The sequence below is a fragment of the Capra hircus genome, chromosome 12 (genome assembly GCF_001704415.2).
Source record: "Capra hircus breed San Clemente chromosome 12, ASM170441v1, whole genome shotgun sequence".
Taxonomy (NCBI): domain Eukaryota; kingdom Metazoa; phylum Chordata; class Mammalia; order Artiodactyla; family Bovidae; genus Capra; species Capra hircus.
This window is the reverse complement of record NC_030819.1, coordinates 14,502,947-14,519,506: the sequence shown is the minus strand read 5'-3', so window position 1 is coordinate 14,519,506 and position 16,560 is coordinate 14,502,947.

Sequence of the window (16,560 nt, the reverse complement as noted above, 5' to 3'; positions counted from 1 at the left end):
GACTGATCTAAAGGCGACTTCCTAGAAGAGGTGATGACTGGGCTGACCCTAGAAAATGAGATTTCTCCCCTTCATTGACCTTCTCCTCTATTTTTTAAACCAGAGGGTATTGAGGAGAATCACTAAGTCATCATTCTGACTTACACATCAGTCATCAAGAGTTTCCCCCACAGTACATCCTCATCACCTACCTTAGAGCTGTGACACAGGATGTGGGGGGACATGGAGACGTGCTGTTCAGACCTGCCTTCAAGGGCCCGTTGCCCAGCTGCTGGGGGTGCTGCTAGTGGGCAACCTTAAACCACCAGGGTACATGCAGTGACCCTTCCAGGTGGAGGTATAAAGACCTGGCCATTGGATGTGTCAGGACAACCCTGAAGGGCCATCTTCACTCCGGACGCCCCATGGGATCAGCTAAGGTCATTGGCTATTGTTCCAGCTTGATCCTTCCTTCTGCCCTATCCCGTTTCTTCCCTCCTGATTCCACAGTGTTGACCCCAAGGGCAACCCTGATAAAAATCCCAGCACTAAACTCAATCTGAGTCTGCATTCCAGAGAACCAGCCTGCAACATGTATCAGAAAACACTCCAGTACTCATGGTGGACTTTTATTTGAAAATTACTGGTTACACATGTACTTAAAACATTTTAAAACCATAAAATGGTAGAAACAAGGACTTCCTGTGTGAATATCATCACCTTTGGTTTAAAATCCACAACCTAATGTTGTCTGGCCAAAATGAAATTAAGTTATATATTAATAAAGAAAACTATTATGTTTAAATATATGAAAGTGTCATTTTATATAAAAGGCTGAATGTTAGCAGTTCCACATGTTCAATCTAACAGAAAAAAAGCCATTAGCATTTGAAATTTAGAGAATATTATGCTTATGACTAACTCATGGGTAAAAGATATAGTTAATGAATTAAATTAGGAATTAGAAAATATATAATACCTTGGCTAGTGATTGGTGGTAAGTATCAAAACTTGTAGGTTGTAGCTAAAGTGGATCTCAGAAAAACATGTCAGCTTTATATACTTATATTAGAAAAATAATGATGTTATTGATCTGTTTTCAATTTAAGAATTTGAGGAAAAAAATCTCAAAATAAAGGAAAAGTTGAAAGAAAGAAAGAATGATATGATGAACTAGAAAGAAAAACAGAGCATCAAACAAAAAGTTGATTCTTTGAAAACAGGAAAAAGTTATACGAGATTATTCATAAAAAAAGAGAAGCCTCAAAGAAAATTAAAAGGCCAAAAGAACACAGATATGCTTCAGAGATTAAACATATAAGATATTGTGAATAAATTTATGCCAATCAAGCTCAAAACTCACAGGAAACAGATCCACTTCTAGAAAAATGAAACCAAAATGATTCTGCAGAAATAACACACTGAATAGGAAGCAAATAATTATCAAAAGTTACCCAGATGATGATGGCTGCACAACACTGTGAGTGTGATTAATGCCACTGAATTGTGTGATTAAAAATGGTTATATGGCAAATTTTATGTTATATATATTTTACCACAATTTTTTTAATGTAAGAAAGTAAAATCTTCTATCTAGAAGACAGTTTAGGCTTGTCTGCCCTTCATTAGCGAATCCCCTAGAGGGGCTCCTACTTTGGGAAGGCATATTTTCTCTTCCTTCTCTTTTAGAGGGCTTCCCCAGTGGCTCAGCGGTAAAGAATCTGCCGGCAACGCAGGGGACACAGGAGATGAATGTACAGTATTCCCCTTCTGTATTTTAACCACATTTTTTTTGGAGAGGGACACATCTCTCTCCTATAATGTCACTTAAACTACATGCACTGTATGTTTTTCCTATTACTCTTCTCTGTAGTATTTTAACCAGAGGCCTTTGAGTGGAAAATGGATCGTAGGTGACACAAAACGTGACATAAAGGAAGTGGTGACACAAAACGGCACCTTCACACGATCTTCAGGAATCTGTAATATAATTAGAAAGTAAAATGTAATTCTGCGAACAGTAAAAAAAAAAAATTGTGAGAACTTTGTCTCAAATCTTAGAAAATAAGTTTGGCTCCAGAGTCTCTCAAGACACAAAACCTGGGAGACACCTTTTATTGGTAGCCTGCACCTCTGATTTGGATAAAAAAGAAAATAGTATAACACATAAATAAACACATAAATCCTTTTGCAAGAGCTTGAAATCACTGAGTGAAGTTGGAGAAAAATTATAGATTAGTGTCTTATAATATGCCAATATCTGTTGCTGGTATAAAAAAAGAACAACATAATTTACACAGTGCAAGGTAGAATCACAGAGTTGACTAAAAAGTTGTGAAGGCTGAGGGTTGTCCATTGGCCATTCATAATATTCATAACCACATGGTCACTGTGAGTGATATCTGGTTATTTCCTTTTAGAGTGCACCTGAGGGGGGGGAGACAAAAACCACACGTTTATGAGTTTTAAAGTCCTTCTCCTAAGGCAACACATTCTTAGGTCCACTGCTTCATGTGAAGCAAATCATATCACTACTAGAAGCACAATAGGAAACACCAGGGGTGTCTTTATTCTATGGAGGAGGAAGCCCCATTAAAACCTTCACTGGGGCTGGACTTAATGCCAAACCACCTGCAGATACACTTGAGTTCTGATCATTCTGATTCACAAATATGTTTTTAAGACTAGAGTAAATTCATAAGTAAAGTCATTTTACTAACTCAAAACCTCGAGAGAAATTAAAAACAAGGTAACAAAGAGGCTGGGAAATCTATTAATAGTGCCTGACCAAGGGTTTCTCATTTTCACATATAAAATGAGCACAAATTTGGAGGTTAATATCAGGGTGTAATCCCTATATTTTATAAACTGATTGACAAGCATCGAAAATAAGGAGTAGGAAATGGAGAACGCATAATACTATGTTCTTGCCTGGAGAATCCCATGGACAAAGGAGCCTGGTGGGCTACAGTCCATGGGGTCACAGAGTCGGACACAACTGAGCGACTAACACACACACACGTAGTCATTAAAAAGAGTGAGATAACCATATGCTTGGATATAATCTGAAATACAACATTAAGTGAAAAAAAGAGAAAGAACAGCTATCATTTGTGCTTAGAAACAGGAAGTTTCTTCCTGATACACAGAACAGCTCAACAGAACAGTCGACAGTGGTGCTGGGGGTCCACCTTGTGGGGGAGCTTTGTGATGACAGGAGTGGAGAGTAATTTACTTTTTGTTCATACATTTTAAAAAAGTATTAAAAGTTTTTAAGTTTTGTAGCATTAGATAAGATATGTGTTTTAAAATCTATTATTATAAATGCATTTTAATTGTTTAGAGCAGTGGTCTCCAACCTTTTTGGCACCAGGGACCCAGTTTCTGGAAGACACTTTTTCCACAGACAGGGCGAGAAAGGGGAGGGTCATGTGTAAAGTGAGTGATGGGGGCAGCAGCTGAAACATTGCTCCTTTGCACACCACTCACCTCCTGCCGTGTGGCCCAGTCCCTAACAGCCCACGGACCATACCAGTCTAGCCCGGGATTTGGGGACCCCTGATTTAGAGTCTCTAAAGCTACTTAGAACTATGGGTATATTTTTTATTACTGGAAGGCAAGTCTTCTGTCTACAGCCTTTAAAAAAATGATCCCACTTTTATACTATAAAACGCTCTATATTCTCAAAGCCTTTAAGCATCTGCTCTCTCACCTGATCCCTGTAATAAGTGTGAAGAAGCTGGCAGGGCTGTAATCCCTGCTGTACACACAGGTGAGGACCTGAGGCTCAGAGACCGTGGGGGACACAAGGCCACGTGGATGCTAAGTGCCTCCTCCATCGATTGAAATGGGTCCAGGCTCGCAGAGCTCGGATATGAGGATTTTATAGTTACACACTGGGAACAAAGAAACCAGAAAACTTCAACTAGCTCTGCTTCATCACAGAACAGAATGGATGACAGGCATTCATTCTTCGAGCTGAACTGTGTCCCCTCCAACTTTACATGTTGAAGTCCTAAACACCACAGTACCTCAGAGTGTGACTGTTTGGAGACAGTGTCTTTAAAGAGGCAATAAAGTTAAAATGAAGTCATACAGGTGGGTCCTAATCTAACAGACTGGAGCTCTTAAAAGAAGAGACCAGGACACAGGCTCATGCAGAGGGAAGACCCTGTGAGACACAGAGAGAAGACAGTGTCTCCAAGCCAAGGAGAGAGACCCCAGAGGAAACCAACCCTACCAACATTTTGACCTCAGACTTCCAGCCTCCAAGGCTTTAGGAAAAAAATTTCTGTTGTCTGAGTTGCCTACTCTGCGGTCTTTGCATGGCAGCAGTAGCAAACTAATGCCCCCTTCAGCTTTATGTATCTAAAAGGTACTTTCTCTGCAATTTCATGGATCAGGGTCAATCAGACAGTGATCAGCTCACCTAAACTATTTGTTCAAGAAAACGTGATGTGGAAGCACCTTCTCCCAGACGTTGGGTTTTCTCTTCAGACAAATGAATTCTGTTCTATTAGAGTGAAAATCCTGCGGCTTAGGCTAATCATCCTGTTGTCACAGCTCTGAACATTGATACCTGATGCTTGCAAATTCAGAAAACTGATAATCTGACAGCTTATCCTCCTAAGCGGATGCAGAGTATGCAGAAATAATGGCAAGATGGGATGAGAATCAAGAACCTCATTTCTTTCTGTAGAGGTGACCTGAGCCAGTGGCAGGACTGAAATCCAAGAGTGAGTTTCTGTCACCCTGTGAACTTGAGTGACCACCCCACCTTGGCTACCACGTGAAAGAAGCAGTGTTCTCAGACTCGGCACAGAACACAGTACCCAGGACTGTACTCAGCCTCCCCAGAAATTCCCCCTCTGTGCTCCCTGGACCAGCTCTGTGACCTTGGGTGAGCCCTGGACCCAATCTCTTCATACATGACATGGGATAAAAAAGGGCAGTCATGAGGATTAAGTGAAATCATACATGCAATAACTGTGTAAAATAAATGATAACTACACAAATGTAACTTGCCATTAATATTGTTAGAGTAGGGGCAGGATTACTAGACCAGGAATCACAAGATTTCTCATTCTATGACCTATGTCTGCTTCCGTATGTATCTTATGTGACACTTGATTTAAAAGATTTACTTAAAGAACAGATTTCTAATTCTGTATCTGCTGCAACCTAGCTTAACACCAATTATATACATCTTACCACATTCCTTCTGAGGACTTAGTTTCCTCACCTGTAAAATGAGGATATTGAACCCTGCTATCTTATCTGGACATATCTAAAATTCTGAGATCAATTACTTGATCATACATAAGGATAATATAGTTTCTAAATGAACACTTTGACACATAGGTGGGGACACATCAAAATGTGTAATGCCTAACTTCTAAAGAACAAAAGGGCTTCAAGAGTCCTTGCTGCTTTGTGACTTGGTTATATGGGAAATAACAAATGATTATCAGATCTCAGGAGGGAAACTCTGACTGGGAGACACTGTAGTAGATGAAAGCAGTCTGTGAATTTTAGGTACAAAAAATACAGAGCTCCATGTTCAGCTTCTCAACATTTGCATACAATATAGTACTTACAAAAAGCCATCTCCTACCCTATAAACAGTGGAAGATACTGCTGTGCATTTCCTCATTTCTGAGGAGGATTGAGATGAAACAGTGACAGAGGGAATTTAGGTCACATTTTAGATACATTTTTCATACAGAAATACTGTTAGATACTGGGGCATGTTTTCTTTAACAGATATTTTAAAGATTACACAATTTTATTCTACTTACAAGTGAAAATCTGGGAAATGCATAAAAATATGAAGAAGGTAAAATGCATCCATATTTACTGGCCAGACGTAAATTTTCATGGCAGAAACCTTACCGCATACAGCCTGAAGCCTCATCCCACCCCAAACCATGCATCTCAGGCAGCAAGAACACCACACCTTCCCTCCGTCCACCTATCTTCCCATCAGTGTCAATCCCACCTTGTTCCAGAATGAATTACAGGTGGCTGCATGACAATGGCTAAGTCCCTTAAACTAGACCTCAGTTGTCACATCTGTCCAAGATACTATCACCTCTCATTTGTTAGAAAGGCACCACGTGACTGAAGGTCACTCATCAAGGGCCTTCCTCACACTGAGTACAGCGCTTAGTGCTTTCACCCACCTCATCTTCAAGCACCATTCAGAGTACAGTGTTAAGGTATTGTGAATTCCTGATTTATCCTGAGGACAATCTACCTTCTTCTGGAAGTTAGAGGGAGCATGGGCAAGGAAAGGGTAATTGAATAAAATTCTAAACAACAAAGAATTAGGGATTAAGTGACAGTAACATGTAGGAGTTTTCTTTACAGGTTAGAAACAGAAGCAACTTATACCTTTTCTTGGTAAATCTTCCTAGTCTCAAGATATTCCAGAATTTTTTCCCTTAAACTCTCAAGTTTCATGGATGTTTCTGGACAGCACTTGCATCACAAATGTGCTGAGGACCAATCAGAATGAAACATAAAGGGTCTGCAAAATGAAAGTGTTCTGTGCTCTAAGGGAATCTGAACCTAGGGTCCTAGTGTGTGATGAGTCCTGTACGAAATCTGTCTATTAGGCACAGGTTTTTGTGCACAGAAGCACACACTCATCCTACACCCCATCCCCACCACTGCTACAGATTCTCAGAAGACCTGCTTTCAACGTACCACATGCTGTTAAGACCCAGTCATGAAGCTTAGTCTCTGGAGGTTTCGGATTGAAAGGGCACAGAGATCCCTGGTGGAGATTCTGAAGAGTGAACCAGGAGACAAACTACAACACCCTGAGGCAGGCTCACCTGTCTTGCCCTTTTAGTGAGAGCAGAGGCCTCTTCCTCGCCCAGGTTTTGCACCATCTCGTAAAACAGGCTATCTTTATTTTTCAGCAAATTATATGGCCGGGTATATTCATTCAGTCTCCCTGAATCGAAAACCTGTTAATTAGCAGAAAGAAACCAATTAGCACCAGTGTTTCACGGTAACATATTGTGTGTGTGTGTGTGTGTGTGTGTGTGTGTGTGTGTGAAGTCACTTCAGTTGTGTCCAACTCTTTGCAACCCTATGGACTGTAGCCCATCAGGCTCTTCTGTCAGTGGGATTCTCCAGGCAAGAATAAAGAGTAAATTGCCATTTCCATCTCCAAGGGATCTTTCCAACCCAGGGATTGAACCCATGTTTCTTATGAGTCTCTTGCAATGGCACGTGGGTTCTTTACCATGAGCGCCAAATGTTTCACAGTAATATTATAACTTGGACAATATTTCAGAAACAGGAAGGACAGGGAGAATAGGGAGATTTGGGTGATAGGTCTGGCTGGTGTATAAATGGTTTGATTCCCCTGTTTTACTAGGCAGACAAAGGTCTAACCTGATCTTTTATTATTATAAGGTTATAGGAAAGGAAGAAAATGGAAGTTTCACAGTATGATTACTGACACTCAGCAGTATGTAGCATCTTATATTCTGCCCAGGGCATTTGGGGTTGTTATCATTAGTTAGTGCTTTTAGCTCTCAGACTCTGAGCTTTCAGGGATATTTATACAGATATACAGAGTTGGCAAATACCTTGATTCAAGAAAATGAAAGTCAATTTATCTAAAAAGCAGGTTGATGTCAGACAAACCAGATGGCAGGGGCCTGACAGCAAACTATCAAGTTGGTTTGACAGAATCTGAGCAGTATTTGGGAAAGAAGGAGATGCTTCTGGAATTTCTTTAGGGTTCTGGATTACTGTCAGCTGCTAAGAGGGGCAGAATCCTTTATCTGAGAGATTAAGATGTTTCTTAAAGTGGGCTGTGGTTGTAGTTTGTTACTCTGAGAGTGAAAAGCTGGCAAAAGGAGCTGTTACATAGCAGCTTTAGTAGAATTGCTCTACACACACACACACACACACACACACACACACACACACACACTCTAGAAATCCAATTTTCTCCTTGGATAAGAGCAAAGAAGCAATTAAGAAACTGAGCTTGTAATTCTAGTGATCATGGACCACACAACACATGGAGGCAGCTCAATCTGAACTGCCTAGGACCTGAACATGTTTTCACAAATTATCTTTCACTGCTCCTTTTTCTTTCTTTCTAAATGCCTTCCTAACAACCCCTTTTATTGCTCATTAAGAGGTCTGCTGGGTTTCCCGGGTAGCTCAGATGGTAAGAATCCACCTGCAATGTAGGAGACCCTGATTCAATTCCTGGTTGGGGAAGTTCCCCTGGAGAAGGGACAGGCTACCCACTCCAGTGTTCTTGGGCTTCCCTGGTGGCTCAGACAGTAAAGAATCCACCTGAAATGCAGGAGACCTGGGTTTGATCCCTGGGTTGGGAAGATCCCCCAGAAGAGGGCATGGCACTCCACTCTAGCATCCTTGCCTAGAGAATCCCATGGACAGAGGAGCTGGGCCGGCTACAGGCCATGGGGTCACAAAGAGTCAGACACAGACACGACTGAGCGACTAAGCACAATAGGTCTGCTAATTCTAAATCGAAAGAGGAAGGGGCTCAATTCTCCCTTTCTAATTATTAGTGACTTTGGTTACTGATTTTTTTGGGGGAGGGGAGGCAATGTCTGAAACAATTTGCTTAAATGATATAACTATAAAAACTGTTCTGATGTTAAGTGGTACTTTGTTCTTCATTTAGAGTAAATGTATCTTAAGAGAGTATGCCGAAACTCTAAACAAGACACAGGTTGTTTTTCCACATTACAGTAAATTTTTATTTTAAAGAGGTATTACAGTTAATTCCATACTTTGTATTTAATTAGAAATATTTATTAAGGCTCATAAAGTCCATTTTCCTGTTAATCTTTTGTTCAGTCTTGTGGATCTTTGCTAAGGGCAGCTTTCTCAACAGAGCCCAAGAATAATAGAATCTGTCACCTCCACATAATAATTTATATCTTCTGTAACTTGGCCAATTGAGATGCTCTGAATGTACAATTTTACTTAAGTATAACATGACAGAACATAACTACTCATTCTGATGTCAAGGAAGAAAAAGTACAATTTTAAAACACAGGTCGCCAAACACCTATGGTCAATTAATCTATGAAAGAGTACTCAAGAGTATATAGTGGAGAAGACAGTCTCATTGGCAAATAGTACTGGGAAAGCAGGACACCTACATCGAAATAAATGAAATTAGAACACATTATTTTTTTGTATATATACAACCATACAAAATAATCCATATACAAAATAAACTCAAAATGGTTTAAAGACCTAATATAAGACTGGATATTATAAAACTAGAGGAAAACACAGAACACTCTTTTTAAAAAAATTTTTCAATATAAATTTATTAACAGTCTTTGACATGAATCACAACAACGTTTTCTTCGATCAGTCTCCCAAAGCAAAAGAAAAAAAGCAAAAGTAAACACATAGAACCTAATCAAACTCAAAAGCTTTTGAACAGCAAAGAACAACACCAACAAAATGAAAAGACAACCCCAAATGAATGGGATAAAATCAAAGGATGCAACCGACAGGGGTTTAATATCTAAAGGAAATCAACTCTGAATATTGATCAGAAGGACTGATGCTGAAGCTGAAATTCCAACACTTTGGCCACCTGATGGGAAGAACTGACTCATTGGAAAAGAACCCTGATGCTGGGAAAGATTGAGGGCAGGAGGAGAAGGGGATGACAGAGGATGAGATAGTTGAATGGCATCATTGACTCGATGGACATGAGTTTGAGCAAGCTCTGGGAGTTGGTGATGGACAGGGGAGGCTGGTGTGCTGTGGTCCATGGGGTCACAAAGAGTCAGACAAGACTGAGCAACTGTACTGAACTGAATGATACATTCATACGTATCATTTAACACACTCTTTATAGTAACCCTGTGAAGGAGGTATGATATATATTATTACTACAGAAGAAAAAGATGAAGTTCAAGTACTCAAATCTAGAACTTCTACCTATTTTCTCACCTTGGTGTTGCTTATTTTTGTAAAAAAAATAAAATAAAATACACAAACACCTCACATACTCAATATCAAAAAACCAACCAAAAATGGACAGAAGACCTAAATAGACATTTCTCCAAAGAACACATACAGAAGACCAACAAGCACATGAAAAGGTGCTCCACATCACTATTTATCAGAGAAATGTTACTCAAAACCATAATTTGGTATCACTCACATGGGTCAGAATGGCCATCATTAGAGTCTACACAGAACAAATGCTGGAGAGGGTGTGGAGGAAAGGATGCACCTCCTACACTGTTGGTGGGAATGTAACTTGGTGCAGCCACAATGGCAAAAAACAGTATGGAAATTTCTGAAAAAAACTGAAAATACAGCTACCATATGATCTAACAACCTCAGTACTGGGCTTGTATCTAGAAAAGACAAAAACCCTAATTCAAAAAGATACATACAACGACGTTCATAGTAGCAATACTTAAAATAGCCAAAATATGGAAACAACCTAAGTGCCCATCAACAGATGATTCGTTTAAGAAAATCTGACACACACACGCACGTGCACACACACACACACACACACACACACACACACACTTATGCACAGTGGCATATTACTCAGACCATAATAAATGATGAAATATTGTCATTCGCACCAACACGGGTGAACCTAGAGAATCAAATTAGTGAAGTAAATCAGACTGAGAAAGACAAATATGATATCATTTGTATGTGGAACCTAAACATAATACAAACAAACCAATACATAAAACAGAAATAGACTCACAGATACAGAAAACAAACTCAGTTACCAAAGAGGAAAGGAGAGGACATATAAATTAAGATTACGGAATCAATAGAAACAAACTACCATAAACGAAGCAGATAAGCAAAATAAGTTTAATGTATAACACAGGTAACTATATCCAATATCCTGTAATTGTCTATCATTGAAAATATCCTGAAAAAATATATACATATTTAGGTGAATCACTTTGCTATACATCTGAAAATAACAAAATGTTGTAAATCAACTATATTTCATGCTTACAAACAGTAGTAACACATAGCCAAAACACATTTGAAGAACACTTAAGTAAATTTTTATTAATTTCTGAATTGATTCTGCAAACATTAATTGCACATTTAAGTGCACTGATGGCACTTTGCTAGATGCTGTGGAAGATGAAATCACATATAAGCCACAGACCCTGACCCTGGGGAGCTTGTACTGAGAGGAAAGAGAAAGAAGAAAATTTCAAATGTCTATCATGCAGGAAAAAAAGCAACAACAAGGGTTTAGTAACAGAAGAGATGACTTCTGGTCAGAGGATCTGAGGATGAGCTTTAAGGAGGAGAGAGGGCAATGAATTAGACCTTGAAGAAAGGACAGGCATGAACATGCAGAAACAGGGGTGGGTGGACAGTGGTCTTTCCAGACACATGGACTGTCATGGGCCAAGTGGACTGGAGATGAGCCTGGCAGCTCCTTAAGGGCAGGGTTATGCAGTTTTCCTTGTTCACTGTTGCATCTCAGGGCCCTGGCGCTGTACATGATAAGCAACAGGCCCACAGTACATGCAGGTTGGAAGTTCAAAACAAATGAAACTAAATTCAGGGCGTGACTGGCTGAGTGCCCAATGGTGTGGTTTATCAAGACTGCAGGGTGAGATCAAGGGGAGGATGAGTCCAGCTGTCATGGGGAACAGCTAAGACAGGGGATACAGGGATGACAGGATGAGGGATGTGGACCTGGAGGACCACATGCTTCAGGTTGATGGACAAGATGGAAAGTGAGAGGGAAAATGAGGGAGGGTCAAATTATGGTTGCAGATGAAGGCTTCAAACTCGTTTATGTCAAATATTGGAAAAGATAAAGAAGAAAAGAGAGAGAGAGGAGGGGGAGTTGAGAGGAGCAGGAGGGCAGTGCAGCCACAGATATTCCAGGGAGCTGCCCTACACATAAAGATTAAATGGAGCCACTGCAAGGTAAAATGATTTGTTTTAATTGGCAGGATGCCATCAGTGATAATGGAGTGGTTGCAGGGAAAAGTGGGGGCAGGAGAGGGTGGAAGAAAAGCCTAGTAAGAAAAGATGCCGGGAAGAGTCTTCAACATGGTGACAAACATTAAAGGGAGATCCCATTAGGGGCAAATAGAATAGGGAGGTGAAGATCTGAGTATTAGACCTTGATTTTGGCTGCCAGGTGACATAGGGAGAGTTGTCCAGCCTTGGAAGTTGGGTCTCTCATAAAAAGGGTCCTTGTGATTTTCTCAGGGACTGGACACTCTAAATTTTTTCTTAGTTTTGAAATAATAAATCATTCTTCTTACCCATGGAATGATGAACGCTGGGTCATGGGCACCTCCATCATTGCTCTCCCAAATCTGCTGCTTTTCCATGTAAGCACCTCCTCCATAAAGTATCTCTTTTCCCTTATTGGGCTCTCTGGTGGTGGTTTAGTTGTTTAAGTTGTGTCTGACTGTTGTGACCCCATGGACTGTAGCCCGCCAGGCTCCTCTGTTCATGGGATTTTCCAGGCAAGAATACTGGAATGGATTGCCATTTCCTTCTCCAGGAGATCTTCCCGACCCAGGAATCGAATCTGGTTCTCCTGCATTGCAGGCAGATTCTTTACTGACTGAGCTATGAGGGAAGCCCTATTGTGCTCTCCACTTCCATATTAGTTATCTTTCTTCTAAAAACTTGAATGAAAGCTCTTGGCATGTTTTTGAAGGAGATTTCTCTTCTGAAATGTTCTAACTGTATCCATGTAGGCTTATGAAAGAAAAATTCCATGAACGTAAAAAACAGAATTTAAGTAAAACTCTAGTTAGGTTTGAGTTGTTTTTGTGTTTCTCAGGTGGGTATATTACATTAGTTTCCGGATTTGATTTCTCTGGGAAAAGTACTTAGCAGAGGTTTGAGCTGAGGAAAAGAGGTAAAGAATATGCATAAGATTGTTTACAAATAGAAGAGGTGGAATTCGACATTCCTATTCCCGGTTTTGGTCTTTCATCATTCATTTCCAAAGAATAATTACACAGTGAAAATGTAAAACAGAGACAGCAACACTGTTACAGCAAGTACAGATTTTCATCTGCCTCCTGTGCTCATTCTTCTAGGGAGAATGCAGGTGATATGAAGACTGGAGTGTGCAGAGATTCGAGGGGACAACTGTGCTTTGGCTGAAGAGAAAACAGGTCCCAAGCACCAAGTGAATCCTAAAAACGACAGGAAGAACCCACCTTTTAAGGCAGAGACAGTGGTGGGTATTAGGAGAAAGAGGATTTCTAATTTATCTGTCTTGCTCCACTGTTTGGAGGCAATAAAGAAAATTAAATTAGCTGTCCCTATGACTCCATAATGTTTAATAAAATTAAAATTGAGAGAACATCTTTATAAAATAAAATTCTGAAACATTATTGGTACTTAATGAACTAAAGCAGAATAAATCCCATTGAAGAGTCAACACAAAAATGAAGATATTAACTGAGTCAGTTGTTTCCCAACAAGTCTTTTGCTCAGTTTACTTAGAGTAAAGAAAACTATTTCAAACAGCTGAGATAAGATAAGCAAAAGGCAAAGGAGAAAGGGAAAGATACACCCATCTGAATGCAGAGTTCCAAAAAATAGCTAGGAGAGATAAGAAAGCCTTCCTTGGTGATCAATACAAAGAAATAGAGGAAGACAATAGAATGGGAAAGACTAGAGATCTCTTCAAGAAAATCAAAGATAACAAGGAAACATTTCATGCAAAGATGGCCACAATAAAGGGCAAAAGTGGTATGGACCTAACAGAAGCAGAAGATATTAAGAAGAGGTGGCAAGATTACACAGAAGAACTATATAAAAAAGATCTTAATGACCCAGATAACCATGATGGTGTGATCTCTCACCTAGAGCCAGACATCGTGAAGTGCAAAGTCAAGTGGGCCTTAAGAAGCATCACTATGAGCAAAAGCTTGTGGAGGTGATGGAATTCCAGCTGAGCTATTCCAAATCCTAAAAGAATGATGCTGTGAAAGTGCTGCACTCAATATGCGAGCAAATTTGGAAAATTCAGCAGTAGCCACAGGACTGGAAAAGTTTGGTTTACATTCCAGTGCCAAAAATGTTCAAACTATTGCACAATGTACACATTTCACAGGCTAGCAAAGTAATACTCAAAATCGTTCAAGCTAAGCTTCAACAAGATGTGAACTGTGAACTTCTAGATGTACAAGCTGGATTTAGAAAAGGCAGAGGAACCAGAGATCAAATGGCCAACATCCGTTGGACCATAGAAAAAGCAAGAGGATTCCAGAAAAATATCACCTTCTGCTCATTGACTATGTTAAAGCCTTTGACCATGTGGATCACAACAAACTGTGGAAAATTCTTCAAGAGATGGAAATACCAGACCACCTTACCTGCCTCCCGAGAAATCTGTATGCAGGACAAGAAGCAATAGTTAGAACTGGATATGAAATAACAGACTGGTTCAAAATTGGGAAAGGTGTACGTCAAGGCTGTATATTGTCACCTTGCTTATTTAACTTCTATGCCAAGTACATCATGTGCAATGCTGGGCTGGATGAAGCACAAGCTGGAATAAAGATTGCTGAGAGAAATATCAAAAACTTCAGATATTCAGATAACACCACCCTTATGGCAGAAGGCAAAGAGGAACTAAAGAGCCTCTTGATGAAGGCAAAAGAGGAGAGTGAAATAGCTGGCTTAAAACTTAACATTCAGAAAACTAAGATCACGGCATCCAGTCCCATCACTTCATGGCAAATAGATCGGGAAACAGTGGAAACAGTGACAGATTTTATCTTCTCGGGCTCCAAAATCACTGCAGAGAGTGACTGCAGCCTCAAAATTAAAAGATACTTACTCTTTGGTAAAAAAGCTGTGACAAATCTAGACAGTGTATTAAAAAGCAGAAACACTGCATTGCTGATGAAGATCTGTATAGTCAAAGGTATGGTTTTCCAGTAGTCATGAATGGATGTGAGAGTTGGACTATAAAGAAAGCTGAGTGCTGAAGAACTCATGCTTTGGAACTGCAGTATTAGAGAAGACTTAAAAGTCCCTTGGACTGCAAGGAGATCAAACCAGTCAATTCTAAAGGAAATCAACCCTGAATATTCATTTGAAGGACTGATGCTGAAGCTGAAGCTCCAATACTTTGGCCACCTGATGTGAAGAGCCAGCTAATTAGAAACGGCCCTGATGCTGGGAAAGACTGAGGGAAGGAGGAACAGGGGACGACACAGGATGAGATGTTTAGGTGACATCACTGACTCAATGGACATGAGTTCAAGCAAACCCTAAGAGATGGTGAAGGACAGGGAAGCCTAGCGTGCGGCAGTACATTGGGTCATCAGGAGTCAGAAACGACTAAGCAACTGAACAACAACAAAACAAAACCATACCCTTTATGTGAAGAGAAAATATAATCTAAAATAAATTGAATGTGCACACACACACACACACACACACACACACAAACCATACCCTTCTGCCTTTGTGCAAATATGTTCACCAGTGCAACAAAATGTACTTTCTACAAGAAATGGCAGCCCACGCCAGTATTCTTGCCTGGAGAATCTCCATGGTCAGACGAGCCTGGCAGGCTACCATCCATGGGGCGGCACAAAAGTCAGACACAACTTAGCAACTAAACAACAACACCTTCAGCACCTAGAACCACAGGACTTCATGGCGGCAACCCTGTCGGTCATGCCCTTCATCAGTATCTGTCATTTCTCCAGCCCCTCCCTGAAGCTGGCTTCCTGCCCTCTGCAGCATCACATTTTGCAACAGGTTGACTCGTTTCATGTCCACATTAAAGCTTTCAGAACAGACAGTCACCTGCTTTCCAGAAAGCAAAGAGTTACAGGGATCCCTTAGAGATATTGGGGGTTTACTTCCAGAACACCAGAGTATAGTGAATATCACAATAAAGTCAGTTATACAAAATTTCTGGCTTCCCAGCCTGTACAAAAGTTATGTTTAGACTACACTGTAGCCTAGCAAGTGTGCAGTAGCATTATGCCTGAGAAAACAATGCACAGACCTTAATTTAAAAAATAATTTATTGCTCGTGGGCATACCCATGGGTGATTCTTGTTGATGTTTGACAGAAAACAACAAAATTCTGTAAAGCAATTATCCTTCAATTAAAAAAAAATAAAATAAATTAAGAAAAATAATAATAATAAATTATTGCTAAAAAATACTAAACATCATTGGAGACTTCAGCAAGTAATACCAAAAACCACTGATCACAGACCACCATAACAAATGTAATGATAGTGAAAAAGTTTGACATATTGTGAGAATTACCAAAAGGTGACACAGACATGGAGTGAGCAAATGCTGTTGGAAAAACGGTACCTGTAGATTTTCTCGACTTGCTTCACGAACATTTCATTAAAAACAAAACAAAACAAAAAGCATTATCTGGGAATTGCAATAATACAAGGTATGCCTGTATTTCTAAAGAAAGCAATAAAAAAGAAAACTGATTCAAAAATCAAAGGTTAGAAAAGGAACACTATTTGTTATTTGTGATGATTTGTTGAATTAAAAACCAACTGGTAGTCAGAAGCTCTAGAA